The sequence below is a fragment of the Nicotiana sylvestris genome, chromosome 5 (genome assembly GCF_000393655.2).
Source record: "Nicotiana sylvestris chromosome 5, ASM39365v2, whole genome shotgun sequence".
Classification (NCBI taxonomy): Eukaryota; Viridiplantae; Streptophyta; class Magnoliopsida; order Solanales; family Solanaceae; genus Nicotiana; species Nicotiana sylvestris.
The window spans coordinates 170179373-170189234 of NC_091061.1; positions in this window are offsets into that span (position 1 = coordinate 170179373).

The window sequence follows — 9862 nt, forward strand, 5'->3', positions numbered from 1 at the left end:
AAATTGCGCGGGACGCCCTATTTGGTCGCCCCCATTTAACTTATACCCATTTTTTTAAAGTTTTAACTTGTACCCATTTTCTAAACAACTTCAGTCCCCTTTCTCCTCCTCCTTCTCCTCCTTCGTTTTCTTCTTCTTCTTTTTTTTACTACTATTGGTGTTGTTATTAAACTTCAGTTCATGGAGATAATTGCCATAAGTATATTTATCAGATTATTTAAAAATAAATTATAAATAACTTTCTAAAGTAAGTACGTACATGTATGTAAATATAAGTCTATTTCCTTTAATTCACATTCTATTATTTTTTTTGGATTCAGCTTTGTACATTATCAATTCATATTAACATGTTGTGCTAAATCATCATCTAGTTTTTTAAGTTACTAATTCTACTTATGATAAACTTATTATCTGTACAAAAAATCAATTACATGATAGCATAAAACATGCTGAAGTTCAACAAATATAGAACAAAACTTCAGCTAGAACATGCTGAAGTTCAGCAAATAGAGAACAAAACTTCAGCTACTAGAATGCTTAAGTTCAGCAATTACAAACAAAAACTTCAGCAAATAGAGAACAAAACTTCAACTATTATGCTTAAGTTCAGCAATTACCAACAAAAACTTCAGCACACTTGGTTCAGCAATATTTGTTACTTCAGGCCCGTTTACTAGAATACTGAAGTTTTGCGTGATTGTCTTTGCTACTTCATGCCCGTATGCTGAAGTTACACAAAAAAGTGAGTACGCTTGCAATTATTTTTGCAAAGTGGCCACAAGTTAAAACGTGGCCTAAAAAGTGGGTATAGATGCAAATGCCCCATTTTTTACAGTCATATATTTGCATTTCAATCACAATCCAACTAGACTCTATCTATCAAACTGGCATCTCATCATCCCAATCCCAGCGAAAATCATGTTTCATTAAATTTCAACAGTGTTTAACTAATTTCACGCTAGATAAAGTTTTATTTTTGAGGAATATATTCTAGAGGTGTTTATTAAACGGGCTGGACCAGACTGGACATAGAAAAAAATAGTTCGTCCAGTTAGTGGGGCGGGTTGGTTAGTGGGCTAGGATTTTCCGAGTTAAGTTGGGCCCGTCCGCGTTCTGGCTTATCAGGTCTTATTCAGTGTAATTGATAATTAAATTTTTGTAAACTTTTATATAATAAAATAAGTATTTTTAAACTTTAAAGTTTTAAGTTTTAAATTTAAAATTTGAATTTTAATATTTGAAAATTGATATTAAGTGGCTACATAAAATTATTTAATAAGACCAATATGTAAGGATCAAACTTCAAAGGCTTTCGTTTCATATTATCAACGCATAATAATACTGCAAATTAGTTTGCTAGTTCTATTTTGATTTTTTTTTTTCGAACTTGCAAATTAATAGTTTACAACAATTATAAAAAATAAGAAAGAGTACATCACTGTCACGACCCCAACCCCGGTCGTGATGGCGCCCAACACACTGCTAGGCAAGCCTGACCAACTAACAACCTCAATCCGTTTTCTTATAAGAATCATTATCAGCTAACACAGTTAAATTGCTAAATTACCCTAATAAGAGTTTAAGACAACGAGTTAAATATGCGAAAATTCAGATGATAATACCACTACATAGCCCATACAAATCTGGTGTTACTTGTCTCGAGCCTCTAGTACAAAGTTTAACAGCCTAATACATAATCAGTCTAGGAAAATGCGGATAAAATGAAAGGATAGAAGGGAGAGATTCGGGTTGCGGACACCGTGCAGCTACCTCGATGCTCCCGGATATAAACTGATCGACTGAAAATCCTCACTCAGCCTCTGGAACACCTGGATCTGCACGCAAGGTGCAGGGAGTAATGTGAGTACTCCGACCCAGTGAGTAATAAGCATAAATAATGACTGAGAATAAGAATTTACGGAAAAATACAGAGTAATCTATAATGCGGCAGTTTAAAACAAGTAATATGAAAGCAATAAACCAATGGAAATAAAATATGGTAATGTTACAACAAATAAGCAGTTAAGTGGCAGACATATAAAGAAAATCAACACATAGAACGGTACCCTATAGTACCCGTTGCGGCGTGCAGCCCGATCCATATATTTCGTCGACAGTGCTCACTGGGGGTGTGCAGACTTCGGGAGGGCCCCCTTACATCCCAAGCGCAATATCAAGCCATCTCATGGCATCCAATCCAGGCCCTCGGCCTCATATCAATATCAATATAACATTGCTGCGGCGCACAGCCTGATCCATAGTATCCTCACATCTGGCCCTTGGCTGTACTCAGTCCAAAAATCATATAAGCCCCTCGGGCATTAATAAAATAGTAGTTCTCAGCCTGAAACATCATTTAATATATCATTTTAGTTTCAAACCGAGTAAAAGTGGTTGAGTTATAAAACAGTGGAAAACGGTACGACTGAGTTCAAGTAGTAAGTCAAAACAGTGAGGAAATAGTGATAAAACTCCCCGGAGGGTTCAAATAGTTGGCACGAAGCCCAAATATGGCAATCAGTCCAAATAATAATGAGAACAAATAAGCTTCAATCAAATACGCGGTAAAAGCATCACTCGGGACGGACTAAGTCACAATCTCCAATAGTAAACGACCCCACGCTCATCATCAAGCGCGCGTCTCATCTCAATATAGCACTACGATGTGCAAATTTGGGGTTTCAAACCCTCAGAACATCATTTACATTCATTACTCACCTCAGACCGGCTAAATCTCTAGCTCGCGACGCCTTTGCCTATCAAATCGGGCTCCTCACGCGTCGAATCTAACCAAAACCAGAACGAAAACATCACAATATGCTAAGGGGACAAAGCCCAAGCGAAAACAATCAAAAAATATCAAAAATCTAGAAATTAGCACAACTCGAGTCCCGGGCCCGCTTCTCGAAACTCAGAAATTTTCACATCAACGGGTTCCTTATCCTTCCACGAGTCCATACATATCAAGAGTTCTCGAATCCGACCTAAAATGGCCCTTCAAATCCCAATTTAAAATCTCAAAATTCCAAGCCCTAGTTCTTCCATTTTTAGCTAAATTTCCATGAATTTCTAGGTTAATTTCACAATAGAATCACGTTTTATGCTCATAAATCTTACCTCCAATCACTTCTCCTCGAATCCCTCTTCAATTTCCCTCAAAGAGCTCTCCAAATACTCAGCTATGGTGGAAAAATGACTCAAAATCACGGATGAAATGTTTAATAAACTCACTGCCCAGACATAACCTCATCTGCGGTCTAATAGCCGTTTCTGCAGTACCGCTTCTGTGTTCATTTCTCAGCATCTGCAAAATTTCACTTACTGGTCCAACACCGCATCTGCGGTCCTTTCGCCGCTTCTGCGGCTCCGCAAGTGCGGTCCCTCTTCCGTATCTACGGTTCCAGGCCTTCCTCAGCCTTTCCACTTCTGCGACCCAAACCACGCATCTGCGATACCGCACATGCGGTCCCCAAACCGCATGTGCAAAAACACCAGAAGCAGCAGAAAATCTGTCATTACTCAAGTTCCAAAACTTCCTATTAGCCATCCGAAATCACCCCGAGGCCCCCGAGACCTCAACTAAAAGCACCAACGCAACCCTTAAAATTTGTTCCAATCATCAAAACACCTCAAACAACGCCAAATCCATCAATTCACATCGAATTCAAACCTAAGTTTTCTAAAAACTTCCGAAATACGCGTTCGATCAAAAAACCAACCAAAACACGTCTGAATGACCTGAAATTTTGCGCACACATCCCAAATGACAACGAAGCTACAACAACTCTCGGAATTCCATTCCGACCCTCGGATCAAAATCTCACCTACCAACCGGAATCACCAAAATACTAACTTCGCCAATTCAAGCCTAATTCTACACCGGACCTCTAAAACCACTTTCGATCACACTCCTAAGTCACAAATCACCTCCCAAAGCTAACCAAACCAACAGAACTCACATCCGATCCCTCTAACTCATAAGTCAACATCCGGTTGACTTTTCCAACTTAAGCCTTCTTAAAAGAGACTAAGTGTCTAATTTCTTACCAAAACCACGCCAAACGCAAACCAATCAACCCGACCACATAAAACACGGGTAACGAAGCATAAAGAAGAAGAAATGGGGGAAACGGAGTGGTAACTCATGAGACGACTAGCCAGGTCGTCACATCCTCTCCAACTTAAACAAACGTTCGTCCTCGAACGAGTCAAGAAACATACCTAAAGCGTCAAACATGTGAGGATATATGCTCTGCATCTCCCGCTCGGTCTCCCAGTTAGCCTCTTCCACGGGCCGACCTCTCCACTGCACTTTCACTAAAGCTATATCCTTTGACCTCAACTTCCAAACCTGACGACCCAAAATAGTTACTGGCTCCACATCAAAGGTCAAATCATCATCCAACTGAACAGTGCTGAAGTCCAAAACATGAGACGGATCTCCAATATACTTTTGGAGCATAGAAACATGAAATACCGGATGCACGCTAGACAAGCTGGGTGGCAGAGCAAGCATATAAGCCACCTCCCCAATCCTCTGAAGTACCTCAAAAGGACCAATGAACCGCAGACTCAACTTCCATTTCTTTCCAAATCTCATAACACCCTTTATAGGCGAAACCTTTAACAAAACCTTCTCACCCACCATATAGGACACATCCCGAACCTTTCGGTCCGCATAACTCTTCTGACGCGACTGCGCTGTACGAAGCCTCTCCTAAATCACCTTCACTTTCTCTAAGGCATCCTGAACCAAATCTGTCCCCAATAGCCTAGCCTCGCCGGGCTCGAACCAACCAACTGGAGATCTACACCGCCTCCCATACAAAGCCTCATACGGAGCCATCCGAATACTCGACTGGTAGCTGTTGTTGTAGGCAAACTTTACAAGCGGTAGAAACTTATCCCATGAACCTCTGAAATAAATAACACAAGCACGCAACATATCCTCCAATATCTGAGTAGTAAGCTCGGACTGCCCGTCCGTCTGAGGATGAGAAGTTGTGCTTAACTCCACTTGAGTACCCAACTCTCGCTGAACAGACTTCCAAAACTGCGAAGTAAACTGAGTACCTCTATCTGAAATGATAGAAATCGGAACACCATGCAACCGAACAATCTCCCGGATATATATCCCTGCCAACCGCTCTAAGAATAGGTAGTACACACAGGAATGAAGTGCGCGGACTTGGTCAGCCGATCCACAATCACCCAAATAGCATCAAACTTCTTCAAAGTACGAGGAAGTCCAACCACAAAGTCCATAGTAATCCTCTCCCACTTCCACTCGGGAATAACCATCTGCTGAAGCAAGCCACCCAGTCTCTGATGCTCATATTTTACCTGCTGACAGTTGAGACACCGAGCTACAAATCCCACAATATCTTTCTTCATTATTCTCCACCAATAGTGCTGCCTCAAATCCTGATACATCTTCGCAGCACCCGGATGAATGGAATACCGCGAGCTATGGGCCTTCTCTAGAATCAACTCTCTAAGCCCATCCACATTGGGCACACAGATCCAGCCCTGCATCCTCAACACACCATCATCACCGATGGTCACATCTCTGGCATCATCATGCTGAACCCTGTCCTTAAGGACAAGCAAATGCGGATCATCATACTGGCGCTCTCTGATGCAATCATATAAGGAAGACTGAGAAACCACACAAGCCAACACCCGACTGAGCTCTGAAATATCTGGTCTCACAAACTGATTGGCCAAGGCCTGAACATCAACTGCAAGGGTTCTCTCCCAACTGGAATGTACGCCAAACTCCCCATACTCACTGCCTTTTGGCTCAAAGTTCGGCCATTACATTGGCCTTTCCCGGATGATACAGAATAATAATATCATAATCCTTAAGAACCTCTAATCATCTTCGATGCCTCAAATTAAGATCCTTTTGCTTGAACAAATGCTGAAGACTGCGATGATCGGTGAATACCTCACAAGATACGCCATACAAGTAATGCCTCCAAATCTTCAATGCATGAACTATGGCAGCCAACTCCAAATCATGAACAAGGTAGTCCTTTTCATGGGGCTTCAACTGACGAGAAGTATAAACAATAACTCTACCCTCCTGCATCAATACACAACCAATCTCAACTCTCAAAGCATCACAATATACGGTATATGAACTTGAAGCTGATGGCAAAACCAATACTGGAGCTGTGGGCAAAGCTATCTTGAACTTCCAAAAGTTCTCTTCACGCTCGTCCGACCATACAAATGGAGCACCCTTCTGAGTCAACTTGGTCAAGGGCGATGCAATGGATGAGAATCCCTGAACAAACCGGCGATAATAGCCTACCAACCCAAGAAAGCTACGAATCTCTGTGGCTGAGGACGGTCTAGGCCAACTCTGAACTGCTTCTATATTCTTTGGATCAACCTGAATACCCTCGTTTGACACCACGTGTCCCAAGAAAGCCACCGAACCGACCAAAACTCACACTTGGAGAACTTTGCATAAAGCTTCTCCTCCCTCAATCTCTGCAATACAACTCGCAGATGCTCCGCATGCTCTTCGTGACTACGAGAGTACACCAGAATATCATCAATGAATACTATAACGAACGAATCCAGATAAGGCCAAAATATAATGTTCATCAAATGCATGCACGTTGTTGGGGCATTGGTCAGCCCGAAAGACATGACAAGAAACTCATAGTGACCATATCTAGTCCTGAAATCAGTCTTAAGAATATCTCAATCCCTGATCTTCAACTAGTGATAGCCCGAACGGAGATCAATCTTAGAGAATACCCTCACTCCCTGAAGCTGGTCAAATAAATCATCAATGTGAGGCAAGGGATACTTATTCTTAATTGTTACCTTATTCAATTGCCTGCAATCAATGCATATTCTCGTTGTGCCATCCTTCTTCTTCACAAACAGAACCGGTGCACCCCACGGTGACACACTAGGCCAAATGAACCCCTTAGCTAGGAGTTCTTGAAGCTGCTCCTTCAATTCTTTCAACTCTGCTGGTGCCATACGATACGACAGAATAGAAATGGGCTGAGTGCCTGGCACCAGGTCAATACCAAAATCAATATCCATGTCCGGTGGCATGCCCGGTAGGTCTGCAGGAAAAACATCGGGAAAATCCCTCACAATTGGAACAGAATTAATGCTAGGAGTCTCAGCTCCAACATCCCTCACAAACGCTAGATATGACAAACAACCCTTCCCAACCATACGCTGAGCCTTCAAGAAAGATATCACTCCACTAGGAACATAATCAGTCACACCACGCCACTCGATCCGTAGTACACCCGGCATAGCCAAAGTGACTATCTTAGCATGACAATCTAGAATCGCATGACATGGAGATAGCCAATCCATGCCCAAAATGACATCAAAATCCACCATGCTCAATAGCAATAGATCCACTCGGGTCTCCAGACCCCCAATAGTCACCATACATGACCGGTACACACGGTCTACAACAATAGTATCGCCCACCGGGGTAGATACATGAACAGGTAAAGCAAGAAACTCTCGGGACATACCCAAATGATGAGCAAAATATGAGGACACATAAGAATAGGTGGAACCGGGATCAAATAATATAGAGGCATTTCTGTGGCAGACTAAAACAATACCTGTAATGGCAGCATCTGAAGCAATAGCATCTGTCCTGCTTGGAATAGCATAAAAACGAACCTGGCCACCACCTGATTGACCTCCCCACCTATGGCGACCCCTGGCTGCCTAACCTCCACCCTAGCTGGCTGGGCGGGTGGTAAAGTACTGGAGCAGAAGTCGAGGGCTGACCCCTCTGCTGAAACTAACCATCACGAAGTCGAGGGCGCTGCCTCCTCATATGTCTAAACTCTCCGCACTCATAACAACTACCCGGTGCTGAATATGGGGACTGAAGAGAACCCCTCGCACCGGAGTGACTAGCAAATGCACTTGGCGCAAAAGAACCTTGAGCTGATGGGGCACGAGATAAACTATGAGCTGGGAGGGCGCTGAATGAAGGCTAGCCCTGCTGATACCCATGATGACCATTACCTAAAGATGCCCCACGATACTGTGGATAGGCCGACTGAGCAGGCCTGAAAGAACGACCTCTACCATGCTGGAACTGGCCCCTCGAAGGAGCACTACTGTAACTGCCCCGATCCTCGAGGCCTCTTGGCCTCCCTCTTCTCTCGCTCCCGACGGCGTACCATCTCAATCTCACGAGCGATATCAACCACCTCCTCGAACGTAGCACCCATTACTCTCTCTAGTCATCAGAATACGAAGATGGTAGTTAAGGCCATCCACAAATCTCCTGATCCTCTCACGATCTGACGGAATCATCCAAATGGCATGACGAGCCAACTCAAAAAACCTCATCTCATATTGGGTCACGGTCATATCCCCCTGCGTCAACCACTCAAACTGCCTACGCAGCTCCTCTCTGCGGGACTACGGTACATACTTCTCCAAAAAAAGAGCGGAGAACTGTTGCCAAGAAAGGGGTGCTGCACCGATAGGCCTACGCATCTCAAAATCCTCCCACCAAGTAAAAGCAGCCCCCGAGAACTGAAAGGTGGTAAAGGCCACTCCACTAGACTCAAGAATCCCTGCTGTATGGAGCATCTACGGACATTTGTCAAGAAAACCCTGGGCATCCTCGCCCTCAACACCACTAAACGTCGGAGGCTGGAGCCTACCAAACCTCTCAAGACGACACTGCTCATCATCCAGCATGGCTGGTACTACGAACTCCTAAACTAGTGCAACCGGCTGAGCTAGAGGTGCCCCCAGCGTCTGTAGTCCCTACACTACCTACTCAGGTGTGCGAGCAGCGGGGGTATAATTGCCTCCCCCGGCCTGTGAAGTAGCTGCAACAGTAGTGGCTGAAGCTTCCTAAGCCAGGCCAGTGCAAACTGATAAGATCTGTGTCAAGGCATCCTGAAGACCCGGAATCACGATGGGTACAGCTAGCGTCTAAACTGGTACTGCTAGAGCGTCCGTAGCTGGAGCCTGATCCGGAGCTAGGGCAGCTGGTAGATCTGTAGGTGCTGCCCTCGCTGCTCTGCCTCTGCCACGACCGCGCCCGCGGCCTTTGGTGGTCTCAGCTAGTGGCACTGGTGGTCGTCCACCTGGTCCGGTAGTTCGCGTCCTCACCATCTGTGAGAGAATAGAATAACAGAAGTTTAGTACCCGGACCAACAAGTTCGCACGACAAGAATTTCAAGAATATGAAGTTTTTCTTAAAGGTTCTGCAACCTCTCGAGGATAAATACAGATGTCTCTGTCCGATCCGCGAGACTCTACTAAATTGGCTCTTGACTTGTGAGACCTAATGTAACCTAGGCTCTGATACCAACTTGTCACGACCCCAACCCCGGTCATGATGACACCCAACATACTACTAGGCAAGCCTGACCAACTAACAACCTCAATCCGTTTTCATATAAGAATCATTATTAGCTAACACAGTTAAATTGCTAAATTACCCTAATAAGAGTTTAAGACAACGAGTTAAATATGTGAAAATTCAGATGATAATACCACTACATAGCCTATACAGATCTGGTGTCACAAGTCTCGAGCCTCTAGTACAAGTTTAACAACCTAATACATAATCAGTCTAGAAAAATGCGGATAAAATGAAAGGATAGAAGGGAGAGATCCGGGCTGCGGACGCCGTGCAGCTACCTCGATGCTCCCGAATATAAATTGATCGACTGAAAATCCTCACTCAGCCTTTGGAACACCTAGATCTACACACAAGGTACAGAGAGTAATGTGAGTACTCCGACCCAGTGAGTAATAAGCATAAATAATGACTGAGAATAAGAAGTCACAGAAAAACACAGAGTAATCTATAATGTGGCAGTTTAAAACA